The following is a 6,000-nucleotide window of genomic DNA, read 5'->3' as shown; positions in this document are numbered from 1 at the left end:
GTTTTGTAGAAGTCGCTGAGACGGCCACTCTAGTGTGAAGATTAGTATACCTTGTGTCCCTGTGCTTTTCCTATATCTCCTAGTCTTGTATACGTATTTCCTCACTCTCAATTGTCTAGGTGATACGTCTTTTCCTGAACTACTTCAAGTGCTTTGCACCCATTTTGTGAGTCTGCTGCATGGTCTACTTCCCTCAATCTTCAAGTACTTCGTACTCAGAAAACATTGTCAACTGCATTGGTGTACTACTTTATTGAAATTGTGTGCGTGTGTAGAACTAGTACAAATATAATACAGTATTTTGTCTGGGTGAAATAACGAGCCCAAATCAACTTCACGAACAGAACAGAACTGAATGGTTCTATTCATGTAGTTCTATATATTTCCTGTCTCAGTGCATTTAATTCTGTTATTCTTATTTTCATGTGGTACTTGGATATTGATGTGATACCCCATTGTCTTGCATATGGTGTGCTCTGTTGTCTTGCTTTCGAAGGGATTTCTTATTTGTTATAATATGAGCTTTGTGTTAATGTGTCAATCATTCATTTGAAGTTAAAGCTGCTTTGAGGTGTGTGGTTATGTTCTCAGTAACATAGTATGCCATACGAACTAGGGGTATCAGATCATTATTTACAACGTAGTAAGTACTTGGAAATAAAAATATATGAATTACAATGTATTGGGCATGGAAGTAGTAGAACTGAATTATTATCGCCGTTTGTGGGGGGGGGGGGGGGGTAGTGATGGCGAGGGGTTGGGAAAAGAGGGGGGGAGGAGCCGTAAGCACACCCGGATGTGCGTCACTGCGCCGGATGTTAATTCTCCGCGCTATCTGTTGATAGTAATACTAAGGTATTGCACCAGAATGCACACTATGGCGCTATCTCGGAAAAGAGACTAAAACTACTAGCGCCAAGTGGCTTGGAACCGAAATTTATCATTGTGTCTCATCTCTATTCTATTCTATCCTCTTTGCACTTGACACTCCGCGTTGGGACAACAGATTCTTTCATTCATTAATGCAGCGTAGGAAACATAGCTGATTAAACGCGATCTTTAACGAAAATAATGGAAACTACTATCAGCACAAATGTACATATAACCAAGTATACTACAGTACGCATAGCATTTTGCCTATTTTTCGTGTACAGTATGCTCACACTCTCTTCTATTTTATTTTCAAGAACGATTAAACCGTATGAGTCGTATATGTTCGATATATTGGCATTCCTTACGCTATGTAAACTTACTTCTTTTTCTTCTTCCGCTTCGACCACTTTTCCCACACTTGTAGGTTCGCGGGTGCGAACTGTTCCGCAAATGTGGATTTGGCCCTGTTTTATAATAAGTAATAATGTTACTGGCTTTACGTCCCACCAACTACATTTACGGTTTTCGGAGACGCCGAGGTGGCAAAATTTAGCCCCGCAGGGGTTCTTTTACGTGACAGTAAATCTACCGACACCAGGCTGACGTATTTGAGCACCTTCAAATACCACCGGACTGAGCCAGGATCGAACCTGCCAAGTTGGTGTCAGTAGGCCAGCGCCTCAACCGTTTGAGTCACTCAGCCCAGCTGGCCCTGTTTTATGACCGGATGTCCTTCCTGACGCTAACCTTATGCGGAGGGATGTAATCAATATTGCGTGTTTCTATGGTGGTTGGTATTGTGGTGTGTTGTCTGAATATGAAGAGGAAAGTGTTGGGACAAACACAAATACCCAGTTCCCGAGCCAGAAGAATTACATTCCCGACTTGGCCGAGAATCGAATCCGGGACCCTCTGCAGCGAGGGCCTCAATGCTGACCATCCAGCTAAGGAGTCGGACTTCTTACACGTCAATAAATAATTATTTGAAAATGTACTGCGGTATACACGTTGGTATGAGTTATTTAGCCTATATTTTAAAGCCAAAACTAGTGTTATTTTCTATTTGCCTTAATTCGATTTAAAACTACGGTATATTATTTTATCCACTGTACCGTAAAACCGAAAGATTTTGGCAATATGTTAATTCATAACTACGAACTCATTTAAGAAACAGATGAGGATTTATCAGAGTATTTCTTAATTATTTCAGACAGAATAAAACTACGCCGTTTCTACTTGCCGAATGGTATATTCAGTATTCTGGATAGCGACTGTTTGTTCGTGCTTAGTTGAGGTTAGTTAAGCCGAACTTCGTGTCATTTATTTGCTCCTAACCTACTGGATCTATACTAGGCCCTACATCCTACATAGATTATGAGTGCATACAGGAAGTGAACAGGTAAGTATTGCTCAATAACATGTTGTTTATTTCATTGTTTCGGTACGTTGCAAGTTGCCAGAACTATGGCACAAAAACGTACCTAACAAACAGCCCACAACCACTGCACTCAGAGCACCTGCAGAGAGCACTGACTGAATGCGGGAAGAGGCTAGACTGGGCAGCTTATAAAAAAGAAAGCGGCTTCAGTACGTCACGTGATTATCTGAGGCATGGCCGTTGCCTACGTTATAATACAAGGCCTGGAAATATAGCCCGTAAAACGCTATGGAAGTGGTTACACTGAAGTTCAATGCCGGGCCGCTAGGATCGCTATCTTGCCCCCTGTGTACCAGGCTCGCGCCTTTAAACGTGTTCATTAACTGAGTTGGTTGTGAATGTAGGCCTATTATGTATTTGCCTGATGTTAAGCATTCGCAGTTCCAGTCATGGTTTATTCACGAGAAATTAAAGGTAGTGGAATTTCGTTTCACAAGTTTCCAGTGAATGTTCGAAACATTATACAGAGGAAGTATTACGCATGAGATACGACTTCAAGCTGATGAAATTAGGCCTCTGTTCCTAAGTTTTGATCCGAGTTACGTCATAAGAATCGGACGATCCCAAAATTTGTCACTGGACATTTTTTAAACTATGCTACCGTGATCGGCGATCATTTGAGAGGCATCTCCAAACTCAGAAATCTTAAATTAGGAAACCAACGAGGAAAATAATTTGCCCAACAAATTTCACGAAAATGAATGTAGCAAGAGCTAAACATATTGTATTTTCCCCTGAAACAATCTCTGGTTTGTAAAGTATGGAGGTGGTTTTGTCCCGAGAGCATAAAATACAGTTTAAAATAAGCCATTTGTTTTATGGAGCATTTTATTAAATTGTTCAATGCGCATAACGTCTGCAACACCTCACATGGGACATATTCAGGAACGAGAACAAACGAGCATCTTTTAACCGGGCGAGTTGGTTGTACGGTTAGGAGCGCGCGGCTGTGAGCTTGCATCCGGGATTGTGGGTTCGAATCCCACTGTCGGCAGCCCTGAAGATGGTTTTCCGCGGTTTCCCATTTTCACACCAGGCAAATGCTGGGGCTGTACCTTAATTAAGGCCACGGCCGCTTCCTTCCCACTCCTAGCCCTTCCCTGTCCCATCGTCGCCACAAGACCTATCTGTGTCGGTACGACGTAAAGCAACTAGCAAAAAAAGCTTCCTTCCAACTCCTAGGCCTTTCCTATCCCATCGTCGCCATAATACCTATATGTGTCGGTGTGATGTAAAGTCACTAGCAAAAAAAAAAAACACCTTTTAGTACTGAAGATGAACTCCTCAGTTGGTTAATTAATGATTTCCTGTCATATATTAAGAAACTTAAAAGGCATTCAGAGAAAGTAAAAAGGAATCAAGAGAGAAATACACTGACTGACAGAGCAAATGCAACACCAAGAAGGAGTGGTCCGAACTTTATGCCAATTGCAGGGTAGACTGACGTCACTGAGGTATGCTCATGATGTGAAATGCGCCGCTGTGCTGCGCACGTAGCGAACGATAAATGGGACACGGCGTTGGCGAATGGCCCACTTCGTACCGTGATTTCTCAGCCGACAGTCATTGTAGAACGTGTTGTCGTGTGCCACAGGACACGTGTATAGCTAAGAATGCCAGGCCGCCGTCAACGAAGGCATTTCCAGCAGACAGACGACTTTACGAGGGGTATGGTGATCGGGCTGAGAAGGGCAGGTTGGTCGCTTCGTCAAATCGCAGCCGATACCCATAGGGATGTGTCCACGGTGCAGCGCCTGTGGCGAAGATGGTTGGCGCAGGGACATGTGGCACGTGCGAGGGGTCCAGGCGCAGCCCGAGTGACGTCAGCACGCGAGGATCGGCGCATCCGCCGCCAAGCGGTGGCAGCCCCGCACGCCACGTCAACCGCCATTCTTCAGCATGTGCAAGACACCCTGGCTGTTCCAATATCGACCAGAACAATTTCCCTTCGATTGGTTGAAGGAGGCCTGCACTCCCGGCGTCCGCTCAGAAGACTACCATTGACTCCACAGCATAGACGTGCACGCCTGGCATGGTGCCGGGCTAGAGCGACTTGGATGAGGGAATGGCGGAACGTCGTGTTCTCCGATGAGTCACGCTTCTGTTCTGTCAGTGATAGTCACCGCAGACGCGTGTGGCGTCGGCGTGGAGAAAGGTCAAATCCGGCCGTAACTGTGGAGCGCCCTACCGCTAGACAACGCGGCATCATGGTTTGGGGCGCTATTGCGTATGATTCCACGTCACCTCTAGTGCGTATTCAAGGCACGTTAAATTCCCACCGCTACGTGCAGCATGTGCTGCGGCCGGTGGCACTCCCGTACCTTCAGGGGCTGCCCAATGCTCTGTTTCAGCAGGATAATGCCCGCCCACACACTGCTCGCACCTCCCAACAGGCTCTACGAGGTGTACAGATGCTTCCGTGGCCAGCGTACTCTCCGGATCTCTCACCAATCGAACCCGTGTGGGATCTCATTGGACGCCGTTTGCAAACTATGCCCCAGCCTCGTACGGACGACCAACTGTGGCAAATGGTTGACAGAGAATGGAGAACCATCCCTCAGGACACCATCCGCACTCTTATTGACTCTGTACCTCGACGTGTTTCTGCGTGCATCGTCGCTCGCGGTGGTCCTACATCCTACTGAGTCGATGCCGTGCGCATTGTGTAACCTGCATATCGGTTTGAAATAAACATCAATTATTCGTCCGTGCCGTCTCTGTTTTTCCCCAACTTTCATCCCTTTCGAACCACTCCTCCTTGGTGTTGCATTTGCTCTGTCAGTCAGTGTATATCAGGCATAGATCTTGACTACCCAGTCCACTGTGGCCTGTGTAAAATACCTCATAAGTATACATTTGCATTATGCATTTTTTTTGCTATTTGTTTTACGTCGCACCGACACGGATAGGTCTTATGGCGACGATGGGATAGGATAGGCCTAGGAATGGGAAGGAAGCGGCCGTGGCCTTAATTAATGTACAGCCCCAGTATTTGCCTGGTGTGAAAATGGGAAAACACGGAAAACCATCTTCAGGGCTGCCGGGAACCTAACGAGCTATGGCATCGAGCTCTTCTTCAGCTACTTAAGACGCCAAGCGGAATACAATGACATTATGGTTCATGTGGCAAAAGAAAAAAACAGACTGTAAAGGCTGTTTAGAACATATCTGTTCTCCAGCTACTCAAAGTCCAACATTGTGTCTTATTCGTTTTCAAGATCGAGGAGCCCTCAGATACCGAAAATCGTCTGTGGCACTTCTGCAGTGAACGGTGGAATTTGTCACTTCCGCTACGCAGTATTTGTCCCGAAGAGAGTTACTAAAAGGTGTACGTTTATTTTTTCGAAAGACATGTTCAACAGTGAAATTAAGTGTGGAAAGTGTAAAGGCGACAAACCACCTCTTTTTCTACAATGAAAATTTCTGATACCTCTGTTAGACAACATTGCTTTGAGCCACTCAAGTAGAAGAGAGAAAGTTTTGAAACTTGATAAGAAGCCCCTCAGAAGGAAAGTTTTGAAACTTCAGTGACATATCCAAGCCAATGCAGCACCGCTCTATAAATACAGTACTGTCAATACTCGCAAAAACATTCAACTCTTTTTATTTAGGATGTAATTTACTTATGGACATATACGGCCATGCGAATACAAGGGGGCGAGAACGCGATCCTAGTGGCTGAATGGTGA

The sequence above is a fragment of the Anabrus simplex genome, chromosome 5 (genome assembly GCF_040414725.1).
Source record: "Anabrus simplex isolate iqAnaSimp1 chromosome 5, ASM4041472v1, whole genome shotgun sequence".
In the NCBI taxonomy this organism is placed as follows: Eukaryota; Metazoa; Arthropoda; class Insecta; order Orthoptera; family Tettigoniidae; genus Anabrus; species Anabrus simplex.
The sequence above is the reverse complement of the archived record's forward strand: the minus strand, read 5'-3'. Positions refer to the sequence as shown.